Raw genomic sequence first — 21,190 nt, 5'->3', positions numbered from 1 at the left:
ATTTACTTTCTCCACACGAGTCATGATTTTATAGACCTCTAGCATATCTCTCCTTAGTCATCTCTTTTCCAAGCTGAAAAGTCCCAGTTTTATTAATCTTTCCTCCTATGGAAGCTTTTCCAAATCTAATACTTTGTTGCCCTTTTCTGTACCTCTTCCAATTCTCCTTTTTTTGAGATGGAGTGACCAGAGCTGCAGGCAGTATTCAAGATGTGGGCGTACCATGGATTTATGTAGAGGTGATATGATATATTCGGTTTTATTAGCTACCTCTTTCCTAATGATTCCCAACAATGTTAGCTTTTTTTGACTGCCGCTACACAATGAGTGGATGTTTTCAGAGAACTATCCACAAGGACTTCAAGATTTCTTTCTTGAGTGGTAACAGCTTATTTAGACCCCATCATTTTATATGTGTAGTTGGGATTGTTTTCCAATGCGCATTACTTTGCGTTTATCTACATTAAATTTCATCTGCAATTTTGTTACCCAGTCACCCAATTTTGTGTGATTCCTTTGTAACCCTTTGAAGTCTGCTTTGGACTTAACTATACTGAGTAATTTTGTATTATCTGCAAATTCTGCCACCTCACTTTTTACCCCTTTTGCCAGTTCATTTATGAATATGTTGAACAGTACTGGTCCTAACACAGACCCCCTGGGGGACACCATTATTTAACTCTCTCCATTCTGAAAACTGACCATTTATTCTTAGCCTTTTTTTCCTATCTTTTAACCAGTTACTGATCCAGGAGAAGACCTTCCTTCTTATCCCATGACAGCTTACTTTGCTTAAGCACATTTGGTGAGGGACCTTGTCAAAGACTTTTTGAAAATCAAAGTACACTATCTCACTGGATCACCCTTGTCACCCCTTGTTGACCCCCCTCAAAGAATTTTAGTGGATTGGTGAGGCATGATTTCCCTTTACAAAAATCATGTTAACTCTTCACAGACAAATCATGTTCATCTAAGTGTTTGATAGTTCTGTTCTCTACTATAATTTCAACCAATTTGCCTGGTACTGATGGTTGCCAGGATTGTCTCTAGAACTTTTTAAAAAAATTGGTGTCACATTAGCTATTCTCCAGTAATCTGCTACAGAAGCTGATTTAAATGATAGGTTACATACCACGGTTAGTAGTTCTGCAATTTCACATTTGAGTTCTGTCAGGGTAGGCTTAGTGACCCAATTTCAAGTCAGTCATTTGATCCCCAAGAAAAAACAGCCTTTTAAAAGATTTATAGATTTTTTTTTGTGTGTGTGTGCATGTGCAGAGGGGGTGGGGTGGTGTATTTTTTTGTTTTTTGTTGGGAGGTTTTTTTTGGCTCAGAACTGGAGATCAAACTATTTGGGAGTATTTTGACGCGTAGCTCACCATCTAGCTTAAGTAAAACTCAATAGTGTATGGCACTCACTCACAAGGCAATGTATAGACACTAAATTGAGATGGGTATTTAAGAAAATGTACATTGTTACACTGTGCATGTGTGAATACAAAAGACCAGGTAGAGAGTTTCCATTCTTACTGTTTTGTATGCTTTACAGCTCAATTTTTGTAAGTGCTCTAAAATCCAAGTGGTTAATTGGGTTGCTTTGAAATTCAGTGTGCCCCATAAGGATGCCAGATAGCATTAGTGACCCAATTTGGGGTCATTTGACCAAGGAGTTCCCAAATTAGAGCCTTCCCCCAAAATGGCTTATTTCTGCTGCCTTGTGCTGTTAAATGGAGAGGGACTAATGACTGGATGAATTGGCATTGTTGCATGTGGTGTTGTAGCCATGTTGATCCCAGGATATTAGAGACAAAATGGGTGAGGTAATCTTCTTTTTATTGGTTCTTCTTTTATTAGACCTCTATTGGTGAACGAAAGAGCTTTTGAGATACAGAGCTCTTCTTCAGGTCTGGGGCAGCTCAAAAGCTTCTCTTTCACCAGTAAGATATTACTTCACCCATTTTGGCCTTACCTATACTGCAGAGTTTTATCAACAAAACAGTGGAGGTGTAAACGCTACAATGTTCCTTCTGCTGACAAAACTCTCCTGCTTTACCGACCAAATAAAACCACCTCAATGAGGCATAGAGCTTTTTGTGGCAAAGTTATATCAGTGAAGTGTCAGCGTAGACATTTACAGCAACATAACCAAGTGCAGTGGCCTCCAGGTGGTGTCCCACAATGCCCATCTTGACTGCTCTGGTCAGCAGTTTGAACTCTGCTGCCCTGCACAAAGGCATCTGCCCTTCCCCATTTGAAGGCCTGGACATTTTTGAAATTCCACTTCCTGTTTGTATGGCATGGAGAGCTCACATTGCATCTTCCCAGTTCCCCGTAGCAGCTCCACACAGCAAAGGCTCTCCCACTTAGAGCATGCCAGACCAGTTGGATCTCTTGAGTATAAGGGGAGAGGAGCTGTGCAGTTCCAGCTCTGCTCCAGTCATAGCAGCTTCGATACCTATGGTCAGATTTCTCATGGCATGTTGGAGAAGGGCTACAAACAGCACACACATCAGTGCCATGTGAAGATAAAGGACCTGAGGCAGGCGTATCAGAAAGCAAGGGAATCAAACCATTGCTCTGGTGCTGTGCTGAAGACCTGCTGCTTCTGTAAGGAACTGGATGCCCTTGGATACTTTGGCAGGGCTGGAGACAGTAGACTCAACCCCCTGGGTGAAGTCATGGGTGAGGAGGTCGAGTTGGAGGATGAGATGGGACAGGTGCCTTGGTTGTCTGGTACGGGGGGGAGTCAGGATCTCTTCTCGACCTTGTGGGGTTCAGGTCAGTCCCAGCATTCTGTCTTTGGCGCATATGATGCAGGAGAGGGGAACTCTGGTAAATGTTCTCTTTGAGTTAATGCTGCTCGGTTATGAGACAGAGCTGTTCTTTGCTTTGTTATATTCTACAAGTGGGTGAAGGAATAGAAATGTACAAGACTAGCTGTGTTTCCATGTGCTTCACATTCCCCTGTGCAGCTAAGCAATGCAGTGGAAATGTGTGTTAATGCACACCGAGATTTCATGGGGATCTTCCATGAAACTTTCTTGGAGGTATTCACCAATCCTCTGCTAAAAGTTCCGTGGCAGAGCTTCTTTGTCCCTTCCCCTCATTGTAGGAAACTTTCCCACGCTAATTGGCAGTCACCTGTGTGGGAACCAAAGCAGCCCATAGGCGAGCAGCATATGGACCCCAATTGAAGCTGCTTGCATGCAGGAGATGGATCCTTGCTTACCCTCAGGAGTGAGATCAACTTCTGTGGAACCCCCGCCCCCAACCTGTGGAAAATAATGGCAGAATTGACTTTTTTTTTTTTTTTTTTTTTTTTTTTTTTTTTTTTTTTTTTTTTTCTTCCTTCTTGCCTGCAGTGATCCTGTTTAAACCACCCCCCTGGGCCGAATTCACCACGTTTAGGGCATTTGCCGAGTTCTGTGCTTGGCAAGGGACAGTGAGAAACTGATTGGTGTTTAAAAAGAGATGTTTTTTACTATAATGATGTGCTGATGTGAGTGCACTAACAATCATGTTTCTGCCTGTTGTTTCTTGTGCTTCTGCAAATGTAGCATTTAGGGGAAACCCCCTACACACTGGCGGAGCACCACCACCAGCTAAAGATGTGACCAAGAAAGAGCAAGGGGACAGAGGAGTAGGGGAGGGGAGTTAGGACTGCAGTGAGGGAAGGGGGTTATAGGGACAGGGTGGGAGATGTTGGGGGGGAGGGGTACAGTGGGAAGAGGAACATGGGGGGTAAATAGCAGGGAGTGGGGGAGAATAAGGGCAAAGGCAACCTGTCAGTCCCCCATTCTCCCCTCCTATTTCTGCCCCCATGTCCGGAGGACTTTGAGCCCCCTCCCACTCCCTCTCATATGAGCTGGAATACTGGGCCTTGCCCTTCTGGATGTGTTTGAGCCTCTTGCTGTTCTGTACGTATGTGTGCCTGGCTCTAGGGGGCCCATGCTCATCTATCAGGGTTGGACCATCTCTCCCTGTCTTTCTCATGTGAACTGAATTCTGGGGGGCTTCTCTTTTGAGGGGCCCTGAGGCTCCCTCCTGCTCCCCAATGAGCAAGGATTTGGGGAAGTCCTTCCCCTTTGGGTGAGGAGCTAACAGATATATTTCATGCATATCAAGACTCTAAAGCACTTATGATCAGTATGGGAACACACACTGAGATGAATGGAGCAGTTCACACATCTCAACTATTATTTCAGGTTGTATTAATCTCTATAAGAACATCCCATGGAAATGAATGGGCCACTTCACACCTCTTGAGCCTCCTATGCTGCAGATGGATATGTAGAGTACCACTTTCCCTCCATCATCCCTCTATCTTTCCTGTTTAAAGGACAACACTTCATATTGCTCTAAAATCCACATGCTTGCACAGATTTTCTTGATATTTGCTATGCTTTGTGGAAATGCTGAGCAGGGTTAGTGACCCACATTTGTGGTCATGTGAGTCAGGAGTTTCAGAGAGATAAGCCCTGAAAAAATAGCCATTTTCCAAAAAGTTTCTAGGGTTGTGTTTTTTTGTTTTTGTTTTTTTTGCAAAGAGGTACGTATACACCTATTGTATATCACAGGTCAACAGAATACCAAATACACATCTGTTATGTAACATTAATATATGCATTGTATATTCCTAAAATAATTAACTGCTCACAATAAATACATTATTCCAAGTGATAACACTTTCAGAAGTGTTATCTTTTAAAACGTGTGCCCAAGGTTATTGGAAAATAATAGTCCATGTTTTTGCTGCAGCCTAGGAATGTAAAACACTATCTGGTACCAGTAAAATCTTAAGGTAGGGGCAGAATTTTTGGAACTCCCTTAATCACAAATGGCTAAATAAACTTGGTGGAGGGGAGGAAATGCAGCAAACAATTACTGTTTGGGACCTTTTAATGCCAAGCATTAGCCTGAAGCACATGTTTATAACTCAGTTATAAACTTGTGAAACAATGTTTCTTGTAAAGCAGAGCCAATGATGTATAATGCTTCAGGGAGACTTTATTGTCTGAAATAGCTCTAAAATTTATGTGCTTAAAATACACATTAAGTCATTCAAAGCAATTTTAGGGTATGTTAAGTTTCCCTGGCTGCTTGATTCTCCAGAAGACATATTTTGGGTGACTTAAATTCAGCAAAAATTAATTCAACTCATAAGAGACTCATTTCCTGTTGGGGACTCTGAAATCATCTTCCACACAGAATTATTCTTTACAGCAAAAAGCAAGGGCATTTTTGTTTTTAAACCTGTGCCTAGCAAGTATTCCCAAACTGCAGAGGGGCAATAGATTGCACATGCATCTGTATTTTGGCCTCCTTGCATGGAATATGCCATGTGAAATCATTGTGGCTGTCTATGGATGTGTAGCAACTGATTTCCAAAGATGGTCTCATTCTTTACCATGTAGATAGACAGTCAGCACGTAGGTTCTATGGTGATGTACAAAACCATAAGAGCATCATGGTTTGTTTTTTTTTAAATTTAGTCCTTATTCATCCAACTAGCCACGTTTACAATATTGCAAATAGGCTACGTGCGTGGAGAAGTGCTCTGATACTATCACTCATGAATGCAATATAAATGCTTGCATATGATGGTCAGACCCTTCAGAAGTGGGCCAACAGAAAAGTCTACTTTTCTATGTTTAGGCAAGCATTGGTGGATCATCAGGGATGCTTCACCACCAGTATTAGCTGGCCAGGGAAAGCGCACGATGCTGACAATTTTAAGAACACAGGGCTGCCCGGAAAGCTACAAGCAGAGAGTTCTTTCCCAACTAGTGGATTACCATTGGTGGTGTTGAAATGCTAGTAGGGATCCTGGGGGACCCAGTCCACCTCTTGCTCCCCTGACCCATGAAGTGATAGACTGGCCACCTTCACAGCATCAAGGAAAGATTCCACTACTAGCTGGAGCCAGTGTGGAGTGACTGAATATGCTTTTGGTAGATTGAAGGGATGATTGCATTCACCACTCACAAGACTGGATTTCAGTGAGAAAAATATCCCAATGGTTATAGCTGTCTGCTGTGAAGTGAAGGGGGGAAAATGGCTGTTGGGGTGGTGGGCGGAGCAGTTGTTTGAGTTTGAACAGCCAGACCCATAGACAACTCGTCCCGTGATACTGGGGGGAGACCTGTGACCACCCCACGTGTTGCCTCTGGGAGGAACTTCCAGCTCTGTTTCCCTGGGCCAGGGTAGTCAATCCTGCCAGCTCCTGGGGGGCTGGGGCCACAGGAATGGGGGCCATGTGCCTGTGGGCCCAGTTGGGGCCAGCCCAGACCCAGGGAGACTCATAGAACCAGTGTCTCCCTAGAGCTTTGACACCTCAGCCGGGGAGGTGGGGTGCAGGCAATGCCCCTACCTCTGACTGAGCAGAGGCCAGGGAACCTGCTCCCAGCACATTCCCCAGCAACTCCTGAGAGAGAGTTCAGCTGTGGAGGCAGTGGCGGTCCTTTCCCCGCCCGGACCTGACCCCTGGCAACAGGGGCTGAGCAAGCTGGAAACATGTTTGGGGGGGGGCTCCAGCTTGCTTGGCCCCTGTCCCCAGCAGCTGGGCCCAGGAGGGGAGCAGAGGGGGCAGGCTGCCAACTCCTTCAGACAGCCGCTGTGCTGCATAAAGCAGCAACCCAAAGCAGCCACTGTTAACCGGTGTGACAAGTGGCTCCATCTCATCCCGTCTGCTCCCCATCCAGGCCCAGCTGCCAAGAACAGGGGCCAACTGTGCTGGAGGGCAGGCACAGTGGGAGAAGAGAGAGTTGTCTTCCCCACCCCCGCATATGCCCTTCCTATGTGTTGCCTATGGCCACACACAAGGGTGGTTAGACATGCTCAAAGCAGAGTGATATGGCTTAAGGAGGCCTTGAAAGATCACTTGAATAGCAAGCCGCAGTAATGTGTTGTGTGCTCTGCTCTACCTGGCACTACGGTTTTGGGGCCTGTTAGGAATTGTGTGGTGTTTGCTGTACATCTGATTATTACATTGTTTGTTTGTCACTGATCCTATGAGTTATCCTACTGTACACTAGCAAGTAAGTGGGTGCTTTCAGTACCGCTAGGCATTCTGCAGCAGATGTTGGGAACTAATAAAGAGGAATAATTTCCAAAGAATAGAATTACTGAGAAACAAAAATGGGGCACTTTGAAAGCATGGCATGCAGCTCATTGTAAAAGCAGCAGCTCAGCACCAGCTTGACTGTTGGCCTTCCTTCTGGCGTGCCTGCCGCAGTTCCTTGGCTTTTATGCAGCACTGCTGCTGATCCCTGTCGTAATCCTTCTCTTGCATCCCTTCTGCAATCTGATCATAGATGTCCACTTTTCTATGTCTGATCCATAGCTGTGCCTGCACAGCCTCTTTTCTCTCCCACAAACACAGGAGATTCAGGATATCTTGTCTATTCGAGACTACAGTATGTTTAGAGCATGTTATTGGCATGATCAGCTGGACAGTTCCATACCACAATGGAGAGCTGCTGGGATAACCAGGAAAAAGCATTTGAAAAATGTGCTGGATTTTAAAGGAGGGGTGGGGATGGGTTTTCTGGTCTGCGTGACTTCTGGGCAATGGAATTCACAATTCTGACCAGCGTGGTCAATGGCAGGCATTGTGAGATGCTGCTGGAGGACTTTTGGGGTTAACCGAAGTCATGCAGTATCTACACTTGCGCTATGTCAATTATGGCTCAACGCTGTTTGGGGAAGTGGTGTTACTATGTTGCTCTAAGGGTTGTATGCACCGTTGTAGCTGTGCTGGTCACAGGATATTAAAGAGACAAGGTGGATGAGGTAATGCTTTCACAGAGCGCTGAGCTTGATGGCTTGTCTCTCCCTCCAACAGAAGTTGGTCCAATAAAAAAAATATTACCTCACCCATCTTGTCTTTCTAATTGCTGTTAGGGGCACTTAAATCAGTGGGAGACAAAGTTTAATCATAGACCCATGCACAACCAGCTTGACAAAGCAATCTGCATGCAGCAGGCCTGAATTTCAGGGATTCCACTCCTTAGCTCTAACCCTGCTTGTCCAGGCGTGTTCCTCACATTTACTAGTATTTTCTAACCTCAAAAGATGAACCTGGGATCTTAAATTCATAACTTTGTTTGTCACTAAAAATCCCAGATTTAACAGAGACATGGGATTTATGGCTCATTACAACAATCTGTACCCCCCTTTTGTATTATGACTGCAGAAGGGTTAGCTACCTTGAGTGGCCCATTAGCACAAGGCGTTAGAATAGTTGTTGTATTTAGCTGTGACTCTAAACTAGCAGTCCCTAAACTGGGACATGCCCACTAGGAGCGCATAGAGGAATGCTTGGGGTGGGGGGGAGCGCAGTAGGGCCCGGGCCAGCCCTTGGGGGGGGGGGGGGAGGGGGGATGAAGGGGGAGCATCACCCAGCTGTGCTCTGCTCCGAGCTCTGCTATGAGCTCGGCCTCCCCCTACCACCCCCAGACAAAGCCTTGGCCCCTGGCATGGCGCCTAGCTGCCATGGCCCCACTTCCAGCCTCAGCTCTCAGCCGCAACTCCAGCCCTCCACCCCGGCCCTACTCCTGACCCAGCCCCAGGGAGTGGGAGGGGGAGCAGACAGGACTGCGGGGGGGGGGTATGGGGTAAAAAGTTTGGGGACCACTGCTCTAAACTTTTCCCAGAGGTGAGAGAGTGCTGTGTAGCTCAAAACCTCTCTCTCTCTCTCTCACCCACCAATAGAAGTTGGTCCTATAAAAGACCCACTAACTCACTACCCACCTTGTCTCTCTAATATCCTGGAACTGATATGGCTACAACAATGCTGCATAGTGCTTTGTACAGACGGTTTAACCTGAACTCAACATACTGACCACTGCGTTCTATGAAGAGCTCTCGTCTCATTTTTGAGGCATGTAAATCCTGGCTCAGTGTCACGTGTACCTCTGAAACTCTGAGACCAAGAGTGGAATTATGGGGATTAACTACACTGTTCAAAATCTAAATCATTCACACTCCAACCATGAATAAAGGCAGTGAGGGATGTTCAGGGCAAACTTAGGGATATTGTCATGATGCACACATGTTAATGCCTTCCCCTTTCATTGCCAGCAGCCTATAAACCCCCTCCTGATGAGGTTGCTTATAGCCATGGTTTATAAGCACCTATAACCTGTTTTGTACCCCATAACTATCAATAACAAATATTACTCAAGTCTGTAATATGCTTGTAAAGTCTATTGCTCGTTTATTAACACTTTATAAATCTCTTGTATAAAGAAATATTTAAATTAAGGTTCTATTTATATGTCCTAGGGTGACCAAGTGTCCTATTTTATAGGGACAGTCCCTATATTCAGGGCTTTGTCTTATATAGGCAGCTATTACACACACACACACACACACACACACACACACACCCACCCCCCCCCCCCAGTCCCGGTCCTGATTTTTCACATGTGCTATCTGGCCACCCTAATTGAGATGAATCCATTTCCTGGACCAATTATTTAGGTGGGCCATTGTGAAAGGATTGTGAGAGGTTATTTAATGAATAGTCAGTTTTAGAAAATGATGCTATGATTTCTTTTCAAATTTATTTTAGGGGAATACAGGATTAGAGTGCAGGGCGATACTGACTCATGCAGACTACAGCTGTAGAAAGAATAAATGAGCAATTTCCAGCCCCCACTTGCAATAGATTGATGGAAACCTCTTCCCAAGCATCCTGGTGTCACTGCTGTCATCTCTCCTCTTGCTCTTCTGTTACCTGCACACCAGGGCACCCCACCTGTTTCCAGTCCATAGGGCTCTAGGCATAACTGAGTTAATTTAGGAACCCTGACACTTTCCTAGTCCATAGGACTCCAGGGGAAAGGCACATACTCTTATCCAGTTCACATTCTAGGGCTCAGGGTCACCCATACCCAGTTTGTAGGGCTCGGGGTGAAACTAATTTAAGTACCCACATCCTTTCCCAATTCATAGGGCTCCAGGTGAATTTTACTGTGGGTTTATAGGACCTTTTACCAATGAGAGCCTTACACAGTAATATCCTTAATCTCTAGTAAAAATTACCAAACATAATACACATGCAAACCATAAATACTGTGCTCACCAATCCTGATCAGGCAGCCTTTCCCAGTTGGCCAGGCAAGGTCAGTCTTGTCTAGGTTCTGGTTGCTGCACATCTCGATCAAGCAGAGGATTCTAGCGTGCTATGTCTTGGAGATGAATTCTTCTTTTTTAAGGTTTTTCCTCATTATTCTTGTTCCCTAGCTGGTCCCCAATTTTATAGTGAAACTTGAGTCCTGCTTACTATACCTTAACCAATCATTTTACTAAAATATTGCAAAATAAATCTTTAACCAATCATACCTGACCACCTTAATTGATTTAAATATTGCACACTTAGTTATGCAACAAACAGAAACAATCAAAGAACCAGACAGAAATCATTCAGATAAACAATGGAGAAGTGGGTACCATAAAAACAAAACTAACTCTAGATTTTTCACAACCACAACTGTTAAGTGATAGCATTCTGTTTGGCAAGCAATCAAACAAAGTTTTCTTTGAACATCTTAAGATCTGTTTCTTTATCTGATGGTGGTAGATACTATTAGAACAGTAGCACCTTCTTAACAGCTTGATATTACATTGTCTTGATGTAATTTCAGGAATTTGAAGATGTGAATACATGCCCCTTAGCTTATGGCTACTCTCTCTCCTAATATGGCTGCTACAGCTTAACCAAAAAAACCAAAGGCCTCAGACCTTACTCTTCTGTCTACTCTTCTCCCTTCTCTTTCTCTGCTGCTGTGTTGGCAAATACTAATTGACTGCAATCACTAGCAATACTTCTAAATGGTCGTGAGCCAATCAAACAATGTAAGAATTGCAAGACCAAAGTCTATTTTTTTCCCTTTTACATTTCACCCATGATGGTGGGGGTGTGTGTGGGATAACTGAGTATATTATAGACAGTGGATTTTTTTCTTTTTAAATCTTTTGTATTTTAATACAGTCTATTTATGAAAGGATAGCTCACTCTATTTTAGTCTGGCCCTGCTTTCCTCATGTAGACAGAACTCCCACTGAAATCAGTTCAATGTGATTTCAGTTAGTTGTTCAACCCAAAATCAATGAGTTTTGCCCGAGTAAGCATGCCAAAATCAGGCTTGTCCTAAGATGGCTCCTTTGCTGGGCACTGATTTTGCATAATGACAGAGAATTGCAAAGATTGCTAATTAAACAAGCCTGTTAGCAAAAATCCCATTTAGGGACATATTAGCCAAAGCCCTATTGCAGGGATGGGAAAGGAGAGCAAGGTTCGAGGAACCTTTGCCCACTCCATGTGTTCCTTGAGATGGGGGCAGGTATGACAGCAGAACTGCTCTCCTCCAGCTCCCCAAAGTTGTTAGGAGTTGGGGCCTAAATCACCCCAAAGGGCGTGAAGAGGAGATTAGGCCAACACCCCCTCCTGCCTGACTCTAGCTGGTGGAATTGGCCATGGAGAGCAGGCTGAGTCATTCCAATGGCTGGTGAAGCATGTATACGAGCAGCAGGCATATAATCCCCCTTGGAAGATCCCTGTGGGATGGTGTGGCTCCTTCCCCAGTGCAGACCTCTGTCCCTAGCAAGCACCAATGTGGCCCATAATGGAGGTGCACTCAGTCAGGTAATAAATAGGCTCCCTGCTTCTCCTTTTTCTATTAGTTTCTCTCTAAACCACAGAATTTACACAGTTGTTTCTATTAGGCTCCCTCTTCTCTGTGGTTGTAGGAAAGTTTTTGTGTACTTCATTCTGCACTTCCATACAGAACCAATGAGAGCAGGGTCACTTGTTTGCATAAATTAAAGGACTTCTCAAAACTAGTGGTGCGGTGATGTACACCTGTATATCTGAAGTTCAAAGTGAATCCAGAGGCCATGGGACAGATTCATTTTTGGTGTAACTCTTCTGACTTGAGTGGGTTTTGATGTCAGGGAGGGACGTTGCCTAGCATGTATTCATGACTTATTAGCATACTCAGTGGGTCCTCAGAACGTTCTGTGGTTGCTAGCCCGTTAGTCTGTTAACCTGGGGTTAAGGTAGAGGCAACTGCTGCTTGTGTGTTACAAAGAAGCAAGAAGGCCTCTACCTAGTCTGCCTGAAGAAAGAGTGCCTAGTACAGGAAGTGCAAGCTATAAAGAGAGAAAGGTAAATCCTGCCCCGGCCAGCACAGCATGGGACGGAAGCAGCGCTACCTGATGTTTGCTACAGGATTCCTGCTCATCAGGGCCAGGTTGCTCAGGCAGAGCTGAGCAATGATGGGAACATAACGTGAAGAATATCTTACTGCTCCTCTGAAGCAGGAGCACCCTATCCGATGTACTTGCAGCCAGCTGCTGCTGAGCACGGCATGCATAGGCTACTGAGCTAAGGAACGCTCCGTGACAATGGAAGAACTAGACGTTTATATGCGTTTCGGGCATTTACAGAGCTATAATAGGTGTGTTGATTTTTTGGGGGTAGGGGGGCAGGGAGGGGAGGTTTGTGAAGAGCTATAATCCCTCATGCTTCAGGGCATAAACCAACCCCCAACTGTTGGGGGTTAGGAGGAGACTTTTCCTTCAGGCAAGCCATCCTGTAACAGTTTGTTTACTGCAGCATTTGACACCTTCCTTTGAAGCCCCTGGTGCCAGAGATGGGGCACTAGAGTAGATGCTCCACTAGTCTGATGCAGAATTAAATTCCTATGTAGCTATGGAAGGAGGATTCACTAGACTCTTTTCAGGATGCAGGCTGTCTTTGAAGATCTGGTGAGCCCACAACTCCTTAAGGTGGCATTCTTTGACTGATTGTGTTATGAAGAGATTCTCCCTACTCTGTCCTCTGATGCACAGATTATAAGGCACAGCCATTTATTGTAGACTGCTTGGGGTGCCCAAATTTGTGGACCTGTTTCAAAATGTAGGTTGTCTTTGGGGGCACACCCCTACTTCTGGTTAAAGGATACAAGGCTGTCTGTTCTTTGCTGTACCTGATAGGAGGTAATAGAGTATGTTCCTAAGCATTTACCTCAGCAACCTGCTTACCGATTATGAATTAATGAAAAGCAGTTGGCTGATTTCAACAGCACTGCAAGGTGAACTTACTTGAGGGGTAGTGCGTGGGTGGGTAGGATGAAGGGGTTGGAGATCCCAAAGTGTAAGATGAGCACATGTAGTGCTGTATAAAGAATAATCGGTAGGTAGGAGTTTTAATAATCTCCAGTATCTACAATATGTTTTTATATGCACCCCTTTTTTAAATTATTGGCTTTCTTCACTCTCCAGGTGATTGCAGTCACTGGACTCAGCAAACAAAAGCTGGGAGAATGAATCTGTCATGTCATAACATAACATGACAGGCCTATGATAACTCTGTTTGAACACCATTCTCCAGAAATGAGAAACCGTGCATTTAAAAAAGCCTTATTCATGTGGTGTACCAATCACTCCTGACAGCCTCCCTTTTAGTTCATAAAGACACTATTAGGAATGATGATAAACCATGCTAGTCCATTTACTAGCAGAACAGGAATTATTAACTCTAATAAATGAAACATTATGTAGCCATTAGGTTACGGTTGTATGGCAGCATAATGTCTGCACGATTAGTTGCAAATGGATTTGGAAGGCACCTATGTTGGTTATTTATTGACTATGAAACAGCATTATTTATTGATTTGGTCCAATAATTTTGGGTTTCCAGTGGCAATCTGATTCTGAGATTTTTATGGCCTATTCAATGTGTGTGTTGATGGAGGGTAGCGGACTTCTTGTTTTCTTTTTTTTTTGTTTTTTTTAAAAGAACGGATATATTTATAGTAGCAATGATTCTAGAACAAATGTTTCTCTCTCTCCAAATCAGTTAGTTTATTTAAAAATGTGCCTTTCAAAGACCAAACCTGATAAATCTCTCATGAGAGAGATGTTGTTGGTGACATTGAAATCATGAATCCAAATAACACACTGTCCTTCCCTTCCAACAATAGTCAAGGCATCAGACTTATGCAGAATGACACACTTAAAGCTAGGACAAACCACATTTTATTTATCTCTGTCTGGTAAATTGTTTATTTGCTTTAGTCTTCTAAAGAATTCTAGCAGCCTGAAATAGCAAATACAAGTTTAATTTCATGGGATATAGTTTTTCCATTGAAATTGATTGCATTCATAGTCACTGCATCAGATCTAATTTTTAGCCTAATTTCATTTTTCTCCCCCTAGAAGGGAAAGGCTGAGGCTACAAATCTGATCTCAAAATAAAGTAGGGGGAAAATACTAAACCAAACAACCTTCTATCATATTGTTGAATTCAGCTTTTTCCTTTTTCAAAAGCATGGGTTTCAGAATTGTGTGTGTATTTTACACATGCATGCACACATGATACAGGGTGTGAAAGAGAATATTGGAATTGTGCCATCAGTGTAATTTCACCAATTTGTAAAATAGCTGTGTATTGCTCTTATTAAATACAAGAGACAGCTGTCTTCCTTGGTTATAAAAAGATGTTTGGGAAGTTCCTGAATGATGTGTTTCTGGAGGAGAAAAGGGAAACATACCTTCCTAATGAGCAGAGCAGTGTGTTTTGTCTTTTAATGGAGACAGGCCTTGGTGATCTAATTAGGGACAGTTTTTTTTGTTTGTTTGTTTGTTTTTTTAACAAACAAACACATATACACATACACACAAAAATAAAACAAAAAAACCCCACACACCCAAAAACCAAGCCCCTGCCACATCTAGAAGCTTTAGTGCGGAGGTTCAGAACAGGAAAGACCTGACTTCTTAATGGAAGGATATTGTGCCAAGACTTCATGAAGTCTTGATGAGTGTAGTAAGGCCTTCAAGGTGTGACTTGTGTTCTTCTCTCATGCTGCACGGAAAAGCTAATTAGGGATGATTCTCAAAAGATGGTACAGAATTTAAACAAGCTCTCAGATGTGATATGCTGGCAGAGCAAAACTAATTTTCACTTGCTCTTTTTGTTCTGTGCTGTGCTCTCTCAAGCTGCTGTTGCCTCACAGCAAGAGACAGAGCAAAGGAGCAAAAGGCTCTTCTGTGATGTGCTCTTGAGTATTATCGCAGACCTAGGATCACTGCTTTTTTCTTTTTTGAAGATCAATATGATGAGGCTTCTTCCATGTGATTGGTCTTTTTCCACTGCTCCAGCTCTGAAAATAAGGTCTTGGAGCACATAACTGACCTACTCCTACCACCCACTCTTCTGTAGGAGGAGAGAGAAGCTGCTCAGGAGATTTTTAGCTTATGAGTGGAGGCCCACCAAGCCTTTCTGAATATTTGGCCTTTTCCTTGCTGCATTTGTCAGTATTCAGTGAAAGATGGGATGCAGGTCAGGTGTTCTTGCTATAACACTTAGAGCTGGTTTCAGAATTCTTCCATAAAATGTTTTGTGTCTGAGAATAGTTCTTCATTGTAACTGAAGCTCTTCGTGAGAAATGGTTTGTTTTGATGCATTTTTCAACTTGAAATTTTGACTAACTAGTTTGAAGATGTTGAAACAATTTCAAAAAACAAAAAAAAATTCAGTTTTATAGTTGGAAGTATATGGAAGCTTGTTTAGAGATTTAAACTAATAAAAATAAAAAGGGTGAAACTGAAACACAATGCTTTAAAATGATCAAACCAAACATTTTGATCCAAATTGAATTTTTTGTCCAGAACCTAAGTTCATGGGAATTTGAGGTTTTGGTTTGGTGTTTTTTTTTTTTTTTTGAAATCTCAAAACTTTTCATGGGTTGGGAAAACCATTTCCCACACAGTTCTGGATTTGTATACATGGCCCAATCGTTCAGACTACAGGTGTGTGACTTGCAAAGCTCATTGAAGTGCTGGGCTGTAATTCTCCCATGTGGATACAGCTACCACATACTAAAAGGTGCCTAGTTCACGTTAACTTCGTCCTTTTTTTACAGGATCCTCTTACTGGGGATTTACAGTGCAGCGCTTTGGGTTGTGCTACAATTTATGCTTCTGTAATCTAAACTGGGTCATGTAGGAAAGTTTTAAAAATGACTATCTTCTACACTTTATATTCTGGATACAATTTCTAGGTTATACATGGAAATAGTGTTTGCTGCTCACAAAACAAAGAGCAGATTCTGACCCCAAAATAAAGTACTCCTCTGTGTGAATAAGGAGATGAGAATTGGGCCTTGGAAAAGGTACATCTGTAAATTGTAACTGCTGTTTCCTTTCCTTCTCCGACTCTCTCTCACGTGCACTAGGCAACCTTCTGCTGCTATGGACAAACGTCATTTTTGTCCATTGCATCCCAGCTTCTCTGCTCCCAGCACAGAAGAGTCATTTGAGATATTCTCCCCTGTTACAGCCCCAGGGATGGGAAGAAGGAAGGAAAGAGACTAGGGAGAGAGGACAGGACATACAGGTAACAAGCAAAATGGGGAGAGACAGGAATACAAGGGAGTGCGGAAGAGTTTCTTTTTGTGTGTGTGTAGGTGGGGAAGATGATGCCAGACAGTTAAGTGCTGGTTGAGTCTTTGGGAAGTGGGGAGGAAAACGCTAACAGCACTTGATATCTCACACGAACCCCACTGTAGATGCTCTTTTTACATGGGTAGTCCCTGAGCTCCAAAGACTGGAGAAGTACCAAGAAATCATCTAGGTTCTTCAGCTAGTCTAGTGCAAGAATCTTGTCTTGGCTAAATGGCTGTGTTCTGCCTCCCCAGCTCCTCTGGATTGCTTTCTTCCCTCGATACATTGTAGCACCCTTTACAGTTCCCTTTGATGTGCTTTCTCCTCCGGTTTAAATTGAGCAAGTATGACAGACATCTTAGTTGTCACAGCAGGTTGAACCAGGGACATCCAAAGCTGAAATAATGAGTCTGTATCGGTAGAGTAAAAGGACTGTGTCCCCTAGCAGGGTGCTATAGCAGAGTCATATTATGTGTGGATTGATCATAGAAGGGAATGCGTAACACACTATGGATTACAGAGTCTGTCAGCCTGGCCCATTGTTCTGTCATTTTTCTTGTAATTCATGCTGATGCTTTGGGGAACACTTCCCCCCTGGACTTCTTTTGCTTTTTGAAAATAGATCAGTTACTTACTGTCTGCTTTGCCAACCAACTGCCTCCCCTCTCACACTGATTCTCGCATATCCTCAGAAAAGTTGTTAGACTAACTGAAGGCTGGTCTCTCTGGGGGAAAAAAACCCACTACTCTAAGTGAGTAACTTTATTGAGAATATTTTTGAAAAGAGGTCATCCGTTACTCCAGTATTGAACTTGTTGTGCTTCTAACTTCTGCTTAACAAGATAGCTGCGCATCAGTTGGAGGAAAAGGACATTTTAAGACCAAGATCAGGTTTAGACATATAACTCTTACGTAAAAGTTAAAGGGAAAAAAATCAACCTATATTTCTTAGATTTGGAAGATTTCCAGAATGTTTTTGCCAGTTTCTAAGGCATCCTTGGGTTCCACTCTGAGTCTCTCTTGTCCATCTTTTGATTTGGATGCTGAATTCTAGATGAGGAGTGGCAAGCTGATTCTTGTGTTTAGTGTCTTTTAGATTTCTTGGCTGATGTGGGCTTGAGTTACAGGAACAGTAATGTTGCTCTTTAGCCTGTGAGTTAAGTACCAGATGAGGGGATTCTTCCTGCCAGCAAGTAGCCAGGCATTCTGAATGAACTAATGCTGTTAGCTGAGTCCACCCTTCTGTGGCCTCTGTGTGGGAGGCCTACACATCACAACCAAGAACTGCATAGGAACAACTGTATTCTATCAGATGACATGCAGCAGACAGGCTACCCTGGGGACAAGCAATTTACTACCAAAATCTCGGTTGTAAATTGCTTTTTCCTATATATCACCAAAAATGATGATGATCTACATTAAGAAATGTGCTTCTAAAGATACTGGGAGAATTTACTATAATTGTAAAACAAACCTCAAAAAATAAAATCTCCTCTTGAGAGTTAGACTAAACATAGCCAAATGTCTTTTGTTCATGTGGTTGCATTGGCAAGGAAAACACTCACCCATTATGCTAAAATGACGTTGTTCATTTTTTCCTGGTTGTCTGTTTTAATTATTAATAGTCTTCTCCCGAGATGCTTAGATAAGTTTAATAGAACTTCTTTTATTATTCTGATCTCTTGTATGTAAGTTTTCTATTGGTTTTATCAAGATCAGGTAATGGTTATTTATTCACCCCTCACTTAGACTGGTGTAATTCTACCGACTTCAGTCGAGTTATCCCTGATTTACATTGGTGTAGCTGACAGGAGAATCAGACCCTGCACCTTGAAAATAGATAAAATATAAAATTTAAAAGCCAGGGAATTATCTAGACAACAGTATTTTGGACATAAATCAGACAAGATACTTAGTCAGGATTAACCCTACATACGCTTGCATAGGGTTTAATAAAAATGGGCAGAAAACTTCTTCCTTTGCTGCACTGAGCAGGAGTCAAATAGGTATAACCTACAGGCTCGTGTTACCTATGATTGCAGGGAGAACCTTAGCTGTCGGTTCACTTTGGTCCTTCCTTTTTGTTTGACATGAGTCACTTTCCATCTACTGTTTGCCTCTGTAGCTTACTTCAATGTGCAGCATTGCCTTCTGGAGTAAGTGCAACTTGTAGCAGTACAAGTAGAATCTGTTTCCCCTCTGTCTGCCCCGCTCCCCTCCCCAGATGGCACAATGCAATAGAACTTTTAGAACAGTGTCCTGAGTGATTGCAGTTTCCTTCCTGAAGACAGCCACAGAATGCTTATTCTGATAGATGTTTTTGCTTAGTTCTTTGTAATCAGAAACTAGAATCCATTACAAACAATTCAGATTTTTTTTCAACAATGGACTCTGAATATATTTGTGATGTAAGAAGAGGGCAGAAGAGGGGAAAAATAATATATCCCAAAGCATAACTCACATTTTGATGCAACAAACTGCTCTGCTGTACTAATATAAATGTACATCAACCTTGCTTAGCTTTCATATTCAGGGCCCAATCTTGCATTCTTTATTTGGGCAAACCTCCAGTGAGAGACTTACTCAGCACCTGAAAATCAGGACACTTGTGAATTTGTCTAACTTTAGGTATCTAGCTCTGGCCAATTTGGCTTCCACTGAAAATGCTTCAAAGTACTCTAATTCCCAATACATGCCCCAGGGTCACAATATACCTATCATCTCCCAAATCAGTGTCATTGCACACAATATGATCAGTTGCTATAAGGAAGAGTGTGCACCAGAACAGTAAAAATTGAAATGTCTACATGGATTGGTGGTGGGGATAGATTGCGGAGTTGAATTGATATTAACGGAAAGTTGTTACTATTGTGATAAATCTATCTTTGTATGGGTACTGTATCTTTAAGGCCCATGCCTGCTGAGGGGGGCCTTCATAACCCCATTCTTGGCAAGTGCAGTCAGAGTTTGGAATAGGAACACAGCTGAGTAGTGAACTCAGAGCAAGTCTGCTGTTCTTCTTACAAGGAACTATTTCTGGATCGTTTGTTCCTGTTTATGTTAAAGTTGCTACTGCATCTATTGCTCTGAGCTGTCTTTTCTACTACTGTGTGGGATCAGGAAGATCTCCTGTAAGCTGAGGTTCACTGACAAGTGAATAGTGCATCATTTGATAGATGTCTGTACCATGTGACAGGAGCTTAGTGGTCACCGTCTCACTCTTCCCCTTAAGAATTTTCCAAAAAAGCCCCATCATGATTGTATGCCATCTCAGCAGACTGTCACTGACTCATGAAGGCTGAGCTTCCCTCTGATCCCTAAAGATGGTTCTGTCCAGGAAAAGGTGGAGATACATTGGTGGAGCAGTAGAGGGGAGGCTTATACTGCAATGTCCCTATAGTACTTGTTCTGTAGCTAACTCTCTCTTCAGTTACCAGTGCTACTAACTTAGCACATATCCCAAAAATAACGTTCACATGAATTTGAGAGAATTTGTGCTGTGGACCATGGCATATGATTCCCTTCATGTGTGATAGCAAAGTCTGCTATCTTAACTAAACATAGAAGAGGATCAAAAGATCTTGGCTATAGATTTCAATAAACTACATAGGTTAAAAAGCAAATTTTTTATGCTTTTGGACAGACAAAGCAAAACACTAATTTGTAGCTATACTGTGGAAACATCAAAGCTAAGCTCTGTTGTTCTAAGAAATACTCTTTAAATAGCACATTGTGTCATTAGGAAAAATTATTACCCAGGGCAGAGTGAAACAATGAATTAATTTGCTGCCAGTACCTTAGACCTATCAGGGAAGCTTATGTGTTTTGCAATTGTCTGAATTACCATTCTTATCTAAACTGATCTATTGATCAGTAATGATCTAAAAACTCTCAGGGCATGACTGATGAGTGAGAAAAATCCAATAAGCTCTCTTCCAAACTAGAATACAAATAAGTTAAAATGCTATTGTTGTATCCTTATAGAAAACCTGGGAGACACTGGATGAATTTGTAAACAAGATCTTCTGGATGCTACAGGCTGACCTTGAGCTCTCAGTTTCTGAGATTTGTTTGAATAAATGTCTTTTGCTTCAAAGAATACATGTTTGTGGACAATATATTAATCAAAGCGATATTTGTAGACCTACTTATGGAGTGTGTAATACACACACACACACATACACAGAACCCCATTTAAATCTTTACAAATGTCTTTATAATTAATGTTACTGCAGCATTCTCTGTGCTACGTGATTATCATGGTAACTTTAGTTTTTGCAGAAACAAACTTGTAAAATTTTATTGATGTATGTGTACATAAATAAATATAAAATATTGCAGACATTTGTCACATATGACTGTGTGGCACAGTTAATTTCTATGCATCTCTAAGCTTAAAATCTTTACATATTTCACCCATATTATGACCCACTCAATTGCAGAGAGGGGAGAAAATCCACAACAATTTTACCTTTCCAATAGAGGACACCAAAAGATATGATGCTACTAGCATGATGATATTGCCTGACACTTCTAGAAGATTAGGTATGGAAGGGACCTCAGGAGGTCATCTAATCCAAAGACATTTCCCATTATAAGGCCATGTTTTTGGATGCTTATGACCGTGCTAGACTTTAACCATTAAGACTGCAATTTTCTACACCAGGTTCCTGGCTCTTGCAAAATCTTTTAGGAAAACTTCATCAAAAATGATTCAGCTGAACAAAATGCTCTA

At 42.5% G+C, this 21,190-nt stretch overlaps 1 long non-coding RNA gene across 5 annotated transcripts in view; it reads left to right on the top strand.

Moving 5' to 3' along the window:
• LOC137148003 (uncharacterized) overlaps positions 1-20,810 on the top strand; it is a 38,574-nt gene extending 17,764 nt beyond the window's left edge. For all 5 annotated transcript variants that reach the window (XR_010918418.1, XR_010918420.1, XR_010918416.1 and 2 more), the window contains 2 exons: positions 16,248-16,408; positions 20,440-20,810. This is a non-coding gene — a long non-coding RNA (uncharacterized lncRNA). The remainder of the gene's footprint in view (positions 1-16,247; positions 16,409-20,439) is intronic.
• Positions 20,811-21,190: the final 380 nt, after the last annotated feature.

Source organism: Emydura macquarii, unplaced genomic scaffold (genome assembly GCF_026122565.2).
Source record: "Emydura macquarii macquarii isolate MOO-44397 ecotype Brisbane River unplaced genomic scaffold, CSIRO-AGI_Emac_v2 contig_587, whole genome shotgun sequence".
NCBI classification, from domain to species: Eukaryota; Metazoa; Chordata; order Testudines; family Chelidae; genus Emydura; species Emydura macquarii.
Note: the sequence above shows the minus strand (reverse complement) of the source record. Positions and strands in the feature narration are given on the sequence as shown.